Source organism: Pleurodeles waltl, chromosome 12 (assembly GCF_031143425.1).
Source record: "Pleurodeles waltl isolate 20211129_DDA chromosome 12, aPleWal1.hap1.20221129, whole genome shotgun sequence".
NCBI classification, from domain to species: Eukaryota; Metazoa; Chordata; class Amphibia; order Caudata; family Salamandridae; genus Pleurodeles; species Pleurodeles waltl.
Genome location: NC_090451.1, coordinates 94,746,218 through 94,760,923, shown reverse-complemented (window position 1 = coordinate 94,760,923; position 14,706 = coordinate 94,746,218). Strand labels below are relative to the sequence as shown.

Sequence of the window (14,706 nt, the reverse complement as noted above, 5' to 3'; positions counted from 1 at the left end):
ATGGATGGAGACGTGATTTCGTGTTGGAAGTCACCAACAAGCCTTAGTTATGGCAAATGTGTGTTTTGCATCAAAATGGCACTGGCTGGACCCAGAAGGGGCTTGGGGGCCTCAACTCTGTGTGAGGAGCAAGGGGGGCTTTCAGCACTTTAGAGAGCCCTCAGGATGCCAGACAGCACCCACTGGAGTCCCAGGACAGGCGGTCAAAAGAGGTGCGAAACACGGTTGATGCTGCACTGCACAGAAGGGTCCCACGCCGCCGGAGGTCAACTCAGCGTGTTGAGCGTCGCAGGATAGAGTGCTGGGAATATGCACCAGGCTGTGCATGAAGCAATTTTGCAAATAGTGCACAGAGGCCTCAGGAGGTGAAGACGACGTGGTGAACAGGGGTACTGTCGCTCTCAGGGAAGGCAAGGTCTTACCTTCTCCAAATTGTGTCAGCAGGACCTCAGGACAGTCTGTGTCGGTGGGGTCTGCCCTCTGTGTTTCTAGGAGCACGCTCGTCTCTGTGAGAGGAGTCCAGCAGCACCGGTTGTCGACTTGTAAAGTGCCTGCATGAGCAGGGGAGTGACTCCGTCACCCCAGAGGAGATTTCTTCAGGCCTTCTGGTGCAGTATGAAGACAGGGAGTCCTCAGAGCCTGCACACCATGGAAACTGTTGCAGTTGCTGGCTGGAGCTGAAGTTACAGAAGAAAAGTATCGCTTGTGGATACTTTGTTGCTATTACAGCGGTTCCTGGAGCAGGATGCAGTTGATCCGAGGTCAGAGGATGAAGTAGATGTTGCAAAGGATTCCTGCTAGAAAACTTGCAAGTAGAATCTGAAGAGAACCCACAGGAGAGACCCTAAATAGCCCTGAGTGGGGGATTGGCTACCTTATCAGGTAAGGACCTATCAGGAGGGGTCTCTGGCGTCACCTGCTGGCACTGGCCACTCAGAGTCCTCCATAGTGCCCCCATACCTTGCAAAGCAAGATGGCTTAAGTCTGGGAAACACTGGAGGAGCTCTGGGTACCACCCGTAGGGTGGTAATGGACAGGGGAGTGGTCACTCCCCTTTCCTTTGTCCAGTTTCGTGCCAGAGCAAGGGACAAGGGGACCCTGAACCGGTGTAGACTGGCTTATGCAAGAAGGGCAGTATCTGTGCCCTTCAAAGCATTTCCAGAGGCTGGGGGAGGCTACCCCTACCCATCCTGTAACACCTATTTCCAAACAGAGAAGGTGTAACACCCTGCTCTCAGAGGAAATGCTTTATTCTGCCTTTCTGGGACTGAGCTGCTCAGACCCTAAGAGGGCAGAACCCTGCCTGTGAGGTGGCAGCAGCTGTAGCTGCACTGCAAGCCTCAGAGAGCTGGTTTGGCAGTACTGGGGGTCCATGGTGGAGCCCCTAGGATGCATAGAATTGGCTCTTCAACACCAGATGTGGAATAGGGGGCCACTTTAATGATCTTAGACACCTTACATGGCCATAGTCAGAGTTACCATTGTGAAGCTACATATAGGTATTGACCTATATGTCGTGCACGCGTGTAATGGCGTCCCCACACTTACAAAGTCCGGGGAAATGGTCCTGAACTATGTGGGGGCACCTTTGCAAGTGCAAGGGTGCCCTCACAATTAGTAACTTTGCACCTAACCTTCAGCAAGTGAAGGATAGAAATATAGGTGACTTTTAAGTTACTTAAGTGCAGTGAAAATGGCTGTGAATAACATGTGCGTTATTTCACGCAGACTGCAGTGGCCGTTCTGTGAAAGGGTTTGTCCGATCTCCTTATGGGTGGCAAAAGAGATGCTGCAGCCCATAAGGATCTCCTGAAACCCCTAGGTACCATATACTAGGGACTTATATGGGGGGTCCAGTGTGCCAATTGAAATTGGTAAATGAAGTCACTAGCCTACAGTGATAAATTTAAAAGCAGAGAGAGCATAAGCACTGAGGTTCTGATTAGCAGAGCCTCAGTGGCACAGTCAAGGTCATACATTATGAGCACTGGGGTCCTGTCCAGCAGGATCCCAGTGAGACAGGCAAAAACATACTGACATACAGGTAAAACTGGGGGTAACGTGCCAAGAAACATGGTACTTTCCTGCAGGAGGTGACAAAGACAACAAGAAGAAGGATGGTAAGTCTCATGACAAGGGTGGGGACAAAGATAAAAAATCATCATTGTCTTCCTCAGGCCCACAAAAACCCTCTGGGGTGGTGGGTTCAAATCCTCTTCACACTATCAGAAAAAGCCATGGTGTTATCTCTAAAGCCAAAGGTCATTGGGCAAGTGACCCCACTTGTCCAAAAAGAAACACCAAACCTCCCACGACCACAACCCTTACTGCTCCCACTAGTGCCCCTAGTCATAGCAGTGGTGGTGGCAAAAAACACTATAAATACCCAATCAAAGGGTGTAGCTGGGGTCACTTTTGGTAATATAGTGGGGGTTGGTCTACTTAGGGAGACCACTGGAGCTGTTTTACTCTCTGATGGTGGCATTGACCTTGCCACCTTAGTTGCTTGTCCCTTTAATATAGATAAGTACAAGCAACTACCCCTAATAAATGGTGTTCAGGTTGAGGCCTACGGGGACACAGGGTCCAGTATCACTATGGTGATGGAAAAACTGGTAGTCACTGAGCAACACCTACTTGGTCACCAGTACCAAGACACAGATGCCCATAGCAACACTGTTAGCCACCCCATGGCTGTTGTGAATTTCAACTGGGGGGGGGGGTTACCGGTCCACAGAAAGGTGTGGTATCCACTGACTTACCTGTAGAGTGTCTATTAGGAAATTATTTGGAGACTTCAGCTTGGGCTGAAGTGCAGTTGGAGGCCCATGCAGCAATGCTGGGCATTCCAGGGCATATCTATCTTTGTTCTTACTAGGGTTCAGGACAAGAAGCAAAGAGGACAGGGAAATTTGGATCCTGGAACAATGGACCAAGTGCTCTCAAAAACTAAGGGTAGAAAGGGCAAACCCTTGCCACTATCCCTCCCTCTCCAGATGATTCCCCTTTTGATGAGGAGGAGTCTTCTCCCTGTGCAGAACCTACACCAGAGGAAGTTGAAGCTGAAACAGCTGAGCTTTTAGGTGCAGGGAGGCTGCGAGGGAGGAACTGAGTGTGGCACAGCAGACCTGTCCCACACAAGAGGGTCTCAGACAACAAGCTGTCAAACAGCGGATTGGGAATGTCAATGACAGCCTCTGAGTTTACTGGAAGAATAACCTCCTCTCTACTGAAGCAAGGGACCCTAAACCTGGTGCCACCAAGAGACTGGTCATCCCCCTCCAGTATAGGGAATTCCTCCTAACTCTAGCTCATGACATTCCATTGGCTGAACATTTGGGCCAAAATAAAACATGGGACAGGCTTGTTCCACATTTTCACTGGCCTCATATGTCAGAGGACACAAAGGAGTTTTGTCGCTCCACTGTGACGTGCCAAGCCAGTGGCAAGACTGGTGGTACCCCAAAGGCCCCCTTAATCCCACTTCCAGTGGTTGGGGTGCCCTTTGTGAGAATAGGGATTGACATTGTTGGCCCCCTTGATCCTCCAACAGCTTCTGTCAATAGATTCATCCTTGCGGTAGTGGACCATGCCACAAGGTATCCAGAAGCTATCCCCTTAAGGACCACTACAGCACCTGCAGTGGCAAAGGCCCTTCTGGGATTTTTTTCCAGGGTTCGTGTGATGGGCCGATCACGACATTGCGTCCCCAGTGCCCCAGGAGCACTGAGGACTCCGAATAGCTTCACCCGGAAGCACTTGCGGATTTGGCCAATCAGGGACAACTTCCAGAGCGCTCTGGGCTCCATAGTGCAAGTGGGGACGCATTCTGGCGTCCGGGCGAGAAGGAAGAGGAGGAAAGCCCCAAAGCAGAAGAGGACGAAGACAACCGGCGGAAACCCTTCTGGAAATCGGACAACTTCTGTGGATGCAGCCACCAGAAGCGGCCTACGGGAGACAACGCCGGCTGGATCTCCGCGACCCCAGGATCAGAGGACCAGGAGGCGGAGAAATCAACAATCCGGCCACGCTCTGGGTAAGAGCGTGGCCTTCGCAGGTATGGTCCCACAGTGGACAGTTCTGCCATGTAAAAGGGAGGTGGGATGTGGGAGGAGAGAGGTGTGAAGAAGGGAGAAAAGAAAAGGTGAAAATTAACAGACATGAGACCATAACGTATTAAAGGCAGAATTGAGTACTTGTTTGGGCAAAAGAACTATGAAGTCGGTAGAAGGTAGTTTTGTGTTCCTTTTTATTTCTGTTTTATTTCTGGTTTGAGAATATCCACAAATATCTGAAGAAAAGAACAGCAATCAAGGAAGGGACAGGGACAGAGAAAAGGGTCAAACTCAGTAGAAGAGAAAAGAGAGCCAGAACAAAAACAAGGGACAATAGAGAAGGAAGAGCAAGGAGAGAAAAGTCGTATGATAGCTACAGACAAGAACCACATCAGATACGATAAGATCAAGAGCAGGGGAGCAAGGGCCAAAGGACTATAAATAGGAAGAGAGAGAAAAAGAGAAACCAGTAGAGAGAAAAAAACAATTAAAAAAAAGAAAGAGAAAAACATCTTACCATTCCTCCAACAGCTGTGTTTTTCTTCTTTTCCCACATGTTCCTCCTAAGAATCAACCTGGAATGAAGAAAACGAGAAACGAGGAACATCCTGTGAATACCAGATCCCCTACCAAGGAAACACATAAAGACTACATCCTATGCTCCATTGATACCATACAAATAAAGAGACATTTATATAGTACTGCCGCTTACGAGTCATCCTCACGGTACCCCTATCAGTGGGTTTCCCTAAGGAAGTTGTATCAGACAGAGGTAGTAACTTCATGTCTGCATACCTCAAGGCAATGTGGAAGGAGTGTGGTGTAACCTACAAGTTCACCACCCCTTATCATCCACAAACAAATGGATTGGTTGAGAGGTTTAATAAAACTCTGAAAGGCATGATCATGGGACTCTCTGAGAAACTCAGAAGGAGATGGGATGATCTCTTGCCATGCCTCCTTTTCGCTTACAGGGAAGTACCCCAAAAAGGAGTGGGCTACAGCCCCTTTGTGCTCCTCTTTGGTCACCCTGTTAGGGGTACCCTTGCTCTTGTGAAGGAGGGTTGGGAACAACCTTTGAAGCCCCCTAAACAAGACATTGTGGACTATGTACTTGGCCTAATATCAAGAATGGCTGAGCACATGAAAAAGGCCACTAAAAACCTTCAGGCCAGCCAAGAGCTCCATAAGCAATGGCAGGACCAGAATGCTGTCCTGACAGAGTACCAACCAGGACAGATGGTGTGGATATTGGAGCCTGTGGTCCCAGGAGTGGACCCCATCTCATTGTGGATAAGAAAGGTAAGGTCACCTATCTGATGGACCTGGGCACTGCCAGAAGCCCCCTTAGGGTGCTTCATGTTAATCGCCTTAAGTCTTATTATGACAGGGCTGACTTAACCCTGCTCATGGCCACAGATGAGGGGCAGGAAGAAGAGAGTGACCCTCTCCCTGACCTCTTCTCCAACACTGAAGCTGATGGCTTAGTGGAAGGAGTAGTGCTTGCAGACTGCCTCACTGCTGAGAAGAGGGAGGAATGCAAAAATCTAATAGGACAGTTTTCTAACCTCTTTTCACTCATACCTGGTACTACTACCTGGTGTGAACATTAAATTGATACTGGAGACAGTTTACCTGTCAACAGTAAAATTTACATGCAGCCTGACCATGTCAGAGATTGCATTAAAACTAAGGTACAGCAAATGTTGGCTCTAGGAGTTATTGAGCCCTCTGATAGCCCCTGGGCCAGCCCAGTGGTGCATGTCACCAAACCGCATAGCAAAGAAGGAAAGAGAGAAATACGATTCTGTGTGGACTATAGGGGTCTTAATACAGTAACCAAAACTGATACTCACCCTATACCCAGGGCAGATGAGCTAATAGATATACTGGCTTCTGCCAAGTATCTAAGCGCCTTCGATTTGACTGCAGGGTATTGGCAGATCAAGTTATCAGAGGATGCTAAAGCAAAAACTGCATTTGTTACCATAGGAGGGCATTATCAATTCACTGTTATGTCCTTTGGTTTGAAAAATGTACCTGCCACTTTCTAGAGGCTGGTGAATACAGTCCTCCAAGGTTTAGAAGCTTTTAGTGTAGCATACTTAAATGGCATTGCTGTATTTAGCTCTACCTGGGATGACCACTGGGTCTACCTATGGAAAGTTTTGGAGGCTCTGCAAAAGGCAGGCCTAACTATCAAGGCTTCAAAGTGCCAGATGGGTCAGGGGAAAGTGGTTTATCAGGGCCACCTAGTAGGTGGAGAACAGATTGAACCACTACAGGGGAAGATCCAGACCATTGTGGACTGGGATCCCCCTACTACACAGACCAAGGTCAAACAAATTAATTGTCCAAACAGATGCTTCTGAATTAGGGGTAGGGGCAGTATTATCACAACTTAACTCAGAGGGCCAGGATCAACCTGTTGCTTTTATCAGCAGGAGGTTGACCCCTAGAGAAAAGCGTTGGTCTGCCATAGAGAGGGAGGCCTTTGCTGGGTCTGGACCTGTAAGAAGCTGAGACCCTACTTGTTCGGGGCTCACTTCATTGTTCAAACAGACCACAAACCTCTAGTATGGCCTAAACAAATGAAAGGTGAAAACCCTAAATTATTGAGGTAGTCCATTTCCCTACAGGGTATGGACTTTACAGTGGAACATAGACCTGGGAGCACCCACTCCAATGCAGATGGACTCTCCAGATATTTCCACTTAGACAATGAAGACTCACCTGGGCAAGGTTAGCCTTATTGGCCCTCGTTTGGATAGAGAGGGGGTTGTGTAGGAAAGTACTATCTTTCTTGGCATGTTACCCCCATACATACCTGTATGGCAGTATGTTTTTGCCTGTCTCACTAGGATCCTGCTGGTCAGGACCCCAGAGCTCATAGTTTGTGGCCTAATGTGTGTGGCCTAGTGTGTGTGTGAATAGTGCTTAACTGTGTCACTGAGGCTCTGCTAATCAGAACCTCAGTGCTTATTCTCTCTCTGCTTTTAAATTTGTCACTATAGGCCAGTGACTTAAATTACCAATTTCAATTGGCACACTGGACCCCCCCCCCCTTATATGTCCCTAGTATATGGTACCTAGGTACCTAGGGCATTGGGGTTTCAGGAGATCCTTATGGGCTGCAGCATTTCTTTTGCCACCCATAAGGAGCTCAGACAAACCCTTTCACAGGACTGCCACTGTAGCCTGTGTGAAATAGTGCACACACTATTTTGCAGCCATTTTCACTGCACTTAAGTAACTTATAAGTCACCTATATGTCTAACCTTCATTTATGGAAGGTTAGGTGCAAAGTTACTAAGTGTGAGGGCACCCTTGCACTAGCAAAGGTGCTGCCACGCAGTTCAGGGCCAATTTCCCAGACTTTGTGAGTGAGGGGACACCATTACATTAGTGCACTACATATAGGTAAATACCTATATGTAGCTTCATAATGGTAACTCCGAATATGGCCATGTGAGGTGTCTAAGATCATGGAATTGTCCCCCCATTCCAAATGTGGTATTGGGGAGCCAATTCCATGCTCCACCATGGACCTCCAGTACTGCCAAACCAGCTCTCTGAGGCTTGCACTGCAGCTACAGCTGCTGCCACCTCACAGACAGTGTTCTGCCCTCCTGAGGTCTGAGTAGCTCAGTCCCAGGAAGGCAGAACAAAGCATTTCCTTTGGGAGGAGGGTGTTACACCCTCTCCCTTTGGAAATAGGTGTTACGGGCTGGGGAGCGGTAGCCTCCCCCAGCCTCTGGAAATGCTTTGAAGGGCACAGATGCTGCCCTCCTTGCATAAGCCAGTCTACAACAGTTCAGGGTCCCCCAGTCCCTGCTCTGGCATGAAACTGGACAAAAGAAAGGGGAGTGACCACTCCCCTGTCCATCACCACCCCAGGGGTGGTGCCCAGAGCTCCTCCAGTGTGTCCCAGACATCAGCCGTATTCTTTTCCAAGGTGTGGCGACACTCTGGTAACCTCTGAGTGGCCAGTGCCAGCAGGTGACATCAGAGACCCCTCCTGATAGGTCCATACCTGATAAGGTAGCCAATCCCCCTCTCAGGGCTATTTAGGGTCTCTCCTGTGGGTTTCTCTTCAGATTCTGCTTGCAAGTCTCCATCGGGAATCCTCTGCAACTACTACTTCATCCTCTGACCTCGGATCGACCGCAGACTGCTCCAGGAACCGTTGTAACAGCAACAAATTATCCAGAAGGGCTACTTTTCCTCTGAAACTCCAGCCAGTAAGTGCAACAGTTTCCACAATGTGCACGCTCTGGGGACTCACTGTCTACATCCTGCACTCACTGTCTTCATCCTGCACCAGAAGGACCGAAAAATTCTCTTGTGAAGTGACAGAGTCACTTCCCTGCTCCAGCAGGCACCTTCTAAGTTGACGATTGGTTCTCTTGGACTCCTCTCTTGGCGTGCTCCTTGGAACACAGGTGGTGGACCCCTTCAACACAGACTGTCCTAAAGTCCTGCTGTCCAAATTTGGAGGAGGTAAGAGCTTGCCTTCCCGTTTGCGACAGTGCACCGCGTCATCTTCACCTCCTGAGGCCTCTGTGCACTATTCGCAAGAATCCTTGGTGCACAGCCTGGCCCAGATCCCCAGGCCTCTATCCTGTGATGCTCAACTCACTAAGTTGTCCGCCGGTGGCGTGGGACCTTCTTTTATAGTGCTGCAACAACCGCAATTTGCACCTTCTTTGTACCCGTGTCCTGGGACCTCTGTGGGTGCTGCCTGGTCATCTGTGGGTTTGCTCCAGTGTTTGGAACCCCCTCTACCTCCTCAGTCCAAGTTGAGACCCCCAGGTCACTCCTGAGTCCAGGCAGTACCACTTTGACCAATCCGTGACATTGCTTGAACCAAGGCTTGTTGGACGAATCCAGCGCCATAACTCGCCTGCATCCAACATCTCTATTTGGGGCATCCATTGCATCACGCAGGAACCCACACCCATCTTCTCTTGGTGCATTTCTGCAGTCTTCATCCAACCGAAGACTCTTCTTTTGCACCCTCATCTAGGTTGGCAGGGGCTCCTGTCCTTCCTGGAACCTTCTCCGACTTCTGGACTTGGTCTCCTCTCTTTGCAGGCCTTCAGGTCCAAGGATCCACAATTTGTTGTTTGCAGTCTTGCTTGGTTCCTGCAATAACTCTAATCACAACTTGCAGTGTGTCCTAAGGAAACTTGCAGTACTTTACTCCTACTTTCCTGGGCTCTGGGGTGGGGTATTTTACTCACCTTTGTGGTTTTCTTACTCTCCCAGTGATTCTCTACACACTACACTTGTCTAGGGGGGAATTTGTGATTCACATTCCACTTTCTTAGTATATGGTTAGTGGTGCCCCAGACCTATTTTCTCCCTTTGTATTCTATAGCATTTCCTATTGATTGCACTATCCTATGTCTAATTACTTACCTTATTTTGGTGTCTAGTGTATATATTGTGTATAATTCCTACCTCCAGAAGGAGTATTGCCTCTAAGGTATTTTTGGCCTTGTGTAACCCAAATAAACTACCTTTATTTTTGGTAACACTGAGTATTGTCTTTACTTGTGAATAAGTACTGTGTAACAATAGTGGTATTGCAGGAGCTTTGCATGTCTCCTAGTTCAGCCTAAGCTGCTCTGCTACAGCTACCTCTATCAGCCTAAGCTGCTAGAACACTACTACATTTCACTAATAAGGGATAACTGGACCTGGTATAAGGTGTAAGTACCTAAAGTACCCACTACAAACCAGGCTAGCCTCGTACACTGGCTGTTCTCTCAGCTTAGCCTGTTTGGCTTCTCTCTCAGCTTCAGCCTGTTTGGCTTCCCTTTCTGCTCTCCTCTCCTCCTGTTGAGCTTCAATTTTTAAGTTTGCCATTTGTAGTTGAAACTCTCTATCTTCCCTCCTTTCCTCTGCGGTCAGGCCATGGCTAGAGACACTGCTTCCTGGTTTACAATGGGGCAAAATTCCAGGGGTAACACCCCCCAGTACTGGCAAGAAATCCTCTGAGGGGCTATCCTCTTGCTTCTCCTCCTCAACATCCTCTTCTGAATGGGCTTCTGCCCAGGCCCTCAACGCCTTTTGGTACTCCTCCTTCTTGGAGGCACCCTGGGTGGGTATTCCCAACCCCTTGCAGAACCCCTTCAGCTGTTTGACAGTGTATGTCCCCAGCTTAGCTAGGTCAAAATCTTCACCTCCTGCTTGAGACCCAGCCAGAGACATGTTGATTGACGATTTAGCTAAACATCACGCAGAATAAAATTGCAGGAAAAGATAAAAATCAGGTTGACCTTGACCTGTGGGTAGGTAGTGTACACTTAGCTATTGTATGTCACTGCACAAATACAAGTCCTATCCTCACCGCTGATCACCAGTGTTAGAAATTGGGTCTTTGGTTGGCAGTCAGGTTACCCCTGTCCAAGCAAGAACCCTCACTGTAGTCAGGGTAAGTCACACACAATCCAAATTATCCTGTGTCCACCCTCTGGTAGCTTGGCACTGAGCAGTCAGGCTTAACTTAGAAGGCAATGTGTAAAAGTATTTGTACAATAAATCATGCAATAACATAGAATAACACCACAAAAATGCACCACACAGTGTTTAGAAAAATATATAATATTTATCTGGTTAAATGCAGGTCAGAAACGATTAAGATGTGATAAGTACACTTTGAATTATCATTGTAGGAAATGATAAAAGAAGTCTTTAGTCTCTAAAAAGCAACAAATGTCTCTTGCAAGCACAAAGTACCTGGTTTGCTTTCAAATTCTCCTCAAGGGGCCACAGAGGAGGAGATGCATGGAAAATGGGGAGGCCTGAGTCGATTTTTCTGTCACACACAGACGATGGGTGATTGAGTTTTCATGCAGGACAGGCTTTGCGTCGCTTCCCGACATGTAGACTGGAATCCTCTGTGGGTTGCAGTGTTTTTGGACCCCCCGGGGACGATGCGTTGAAGGCCTGGGCATGCAGGACGAAGTCACATGAGCTGCGCCGATGCGGTGGGCGATGTGTGAAAATTTCTGCCACACGGCTGACGCTTGCGTCGATGCCCTCAGGGAGTCTGGCTGCGTCGTTCTGGCTCGGCTTTGCATCAATAGGCCATCCGTCGAAGTTCAGGTAACAACGCTGGCGCTGCATCGATCTCCACTTCGGGGAGCCGGGCTGCGTCATTCCTGTTCGTAGTGCAGTGATTTTCTCACCGTGTTGCAGGCTGTGAGTCATTTCTTGCAGGCTGTACATCTAATTTTCACCACACAAGGAGTTCTTTTGCAGGACGAAGTCTTTTTCTACCCAAGCCCTTGGAGAACACTTCTCAGCAGAGCCAGGTGACCGCAAGGCAGCAGGAAAACAGCAGGGCAGCAGTCCCTTGCAGAAAAGTAGTCAGGTGAGTCCTTTGGACAGCCAGGTAGTTCCTCTTGGCAGGTTGCAGGTTCTGGGTTCAGGTATTCTTCTCCAGTGGTATCTTGTCCAGAAGTGTCTGAGTTGGCAGGGTCAGAGACCCTGCTTAAATACCCAAATGTGCCTTTGAAGTGCAGGAGACTTCAAAGAGTGGCTTAGAAGTGCACAAGGTCCCCTTTCGGTCCATCCTGTCTGTCAGGGTCCCAGTAGGGGGTGTGGCAGTTCTTTGTGTGAGGGCAGGCTACTGTCCTTTGACATGTAAGTGTCAGGCCCTCCACTTTTCCAGCCCAGGAAGACCCATTCAATATGCAGATGTGTGCAAGTGTGACTGAGCATCCTGTGTTTGGGGTTGTCTGAGTGAATACACAAGGGAACTGTCAACTAAACCCAGCCAGACGTGGATTGTAAAGCACAGAAGTATTTAAGTGCAGAGAAATGCTCACTTTCTAAAAGTAGCATTTCTAAAATAGTAATATTAAATTTAACTTCACCAGTCAGCAGAATTATGTATTAACATTCTGGCCTTACTAAATAGGACCTTGTTACTCCTTTCAGATCAGAATCTGCCACTCAAACAGTATATGAGGGTAGCCCTAATGTTAGCCTATGAAAGGAGCAGGCCTCACAGAAGTGTAGAAACGAATTTAGGAGTTTTACACTACCAGGGCATGTAAACTGCACAGGTACATGTCCTGCCTTTTATCTACATAGCACACTGCCCTATGGGTTACCTAGGGCCTACCTTAGGGGTGACTTATATGTAGAAAAAGGGGAGTTTAAGGCTTTGCAAGTAATTTTAAATGCCAAGTCGAAGTGGCAGTGAAACTGCACACACTGACCTTGCAATGGCAGGCCTTAGGCATGGTTAGGAGGCTACTTATGTGGGCGGAAGGCCCACTAGTAGTATTTCGTCTACAAGCCTCAGCAAATGTAGTGCACTTTACCGAGGTCTTACAAGTAGATTAAATAAGCCAGTTGAGTATAAACTAATGTCAACATGTTTTAAGGGAGAGAGCATATGCACTTTAACACTGGTTAGTAGTGGTAAAGTGCGCAGAGTCCTAAAACCAGCAAAAACAGTGTCCAAATAGTGGAGGGAGGCAGGCAAAAAGTTAGGGGTGACCACCCTAAGGCTGTCAGGTCTAATACACACACTATACAAATATCATCTCCCCAAGTGAGTGCACTTCATATGTGAGTTGTCAAATAGAGGTCTTTGGACAGGTGAACTCGGGTTGGGGAGTTGAGTAACAGTAAATGTGGAAGAAGGTGAGCTATGAGTATGCATGACATATCATTTTGGTGACAATTTTAGTGTTGTGACTTCCCAGACTCCACTCTCCCAGGTATTTCTGCCCTCAGGATGCAGGATGGCCAGTCTTCTCAGCCTGCAGCTGGAGGTGATACCGCCTATTTTCATGCCTCTGCTCTGCTGCCGGTCTGCCTTTTTAGTTGATGGTCGGCGGTCCTGCCTCCTGACAGGGTGGTCTGAAAGACCACCAGCATGGTGTCCTTTTCAGTTCTGCCAAACTCGTAATGAGGCCCTTAGTTTCTGAAATGGAGGTTAAAAGACTTCAGTTGTGAAAGGAAGCAGACTGTAGCTATGGAGGGCTCCACATCGTCGGATAGCCACTGGATGAGGTCTTGGTAAAGCCATTGACTTTTGGTATGGAAGCTGCGAGTTGGAGGCACTCACCAGTTGGCTACTTCACATCTCGCCTAGTGAAGATTTCTGCCACTGGATTTACTACTCTTTTTGAAGCCTGGATTCTTCCATCAGGACATGGTTGCAGGCTGTAGCCAGAGAGGGCTCAACGCAGATGGATACCTTCTTTGCGTGGTCCCATGGAAATGGATTTGCTGCTGTGTAAAAGCTCTCAGAGGAAGTGACCTGAATTTTGGCCTGGCAGAAATGTATCTTCCTCAGAGTGGCTTACCAGATTGGTCCTGGTCCTTCTGAGACCTTTTGAGTCAAAAAAGTTTCCAAGTCCCAAGTTTCAGGATTTGTTCGAAGGAGTACACTTTGACACCAACCAAGGGTCCAGGCCTTTGCGGCAGCAGCTGAGAGTCGAGGGTCCCTGTTGCGGTTATATCTGGAGGTTAGTATAAAACTATTACTATAATGGTGTACTAGGCATCAGAGAAATGAGAGTTACCCTACTTCCCAGAATATTCTGCCTCTAGAGTCACTTCCGGCATTCTGAATGGCCCTCAAGACCTGGCTCTTGGAAAAAGCCTCTGGGTCCTGCAAGCACCTGGAGACCCTATCCATTGATTAGCAGCACTTCATAAGTCCTGATTGATTGAGAGTGTTGAAAGTTCTGAAACATTTTTGATAGACAATAGCAACTCACCTGCGATGTTTCTCTCTTGGTCTGTCATGTTCAAGATTGCATAACTGTGCAATAATATGTCAGTATTAGTGGAATCATCCAGTCTTTTGAGCCAAGTCTCAGTATTAAATGGGATCTATGCCATATAAAGATAAAATATTGGCAATTTTTATGGAATGTTTCGGCTTAGAACAAACATTAAAAAGTCCTGATTTGATTTTATGATACCGAGTGTAATTCAGAGGAGAATAGGATATAAAGGGGACGTTCATTGGGTCAGGAGTTATTTGTTTTCAGTTCCAGTATGTTTAATGAGCTAAGCATACTCAAGGTTTTGTTAAAAAGCGCAAGTGATGCTCTTTTAAAAGAGATGAGTTCTGTTATAAAGTAAGATAAGCGGGTAGCAATGTCCTGTGGTGGTTTCATGTTTTGAGCTAATGGATCAGCATAATATCTGGACCCTGCTCCGATTCAGGGTTTGGAGGCCCAGTTGTTTTTGTCTTTGGTGCCCTTTCAGCACGCCGCTGGTGTCCTCGCTGCAAGGGTGTATAAATTACCTGTTTAAATGGACTTGAGTGGTTTGACATGTGAAACTTGAAAAAGAAATAGCATCGCTTGATAAGGAAATTCTAGATGACCAATCAATGGTCAATGCTAAAGAAGCATCAGCTGCATTAGAAAAACTGTTTTCAAGTGCAGAATAGTCACGCAACAGCAAATATTACATGCATTAGCTAGGGACATCAGAAATTACAACAAAAACTAGGCTTAGCCATAGTTCCTAAATTAATATTACCAACAGGCTGACAAAGGGAGATTTATCAATAGAGGATGATATCACCATAAACATATTGTGACATTCTCAGACCCTTCTAACTCAGATGCCTCCGACTCTGAACATTGACATCTACAAACTCCACGCC

General features: G+C 47.6%; 1 long non-coding RNA gene across 1 annotated transcript in view; it reads right to left on the bottom strand.

Moving 5' to 3' along the window:
* Positions 1–14,706, bottom strand: part of LOC138267951 (uncharacterized) — a 50,324-nt gene that overhangs the window by 22,075 nt on the left and 13,543 nt on the right. Inside the window, exon 2 of the long non-coding RNA XR_011199896.1 lies at positions 4,573–4,630. This is a non-coding gene — a long non-coding RNA (uncharacterized lncRNA). The remainder of the gene's footprint in view (positions 1–4,572; positions 4,631–14,706) is intronic.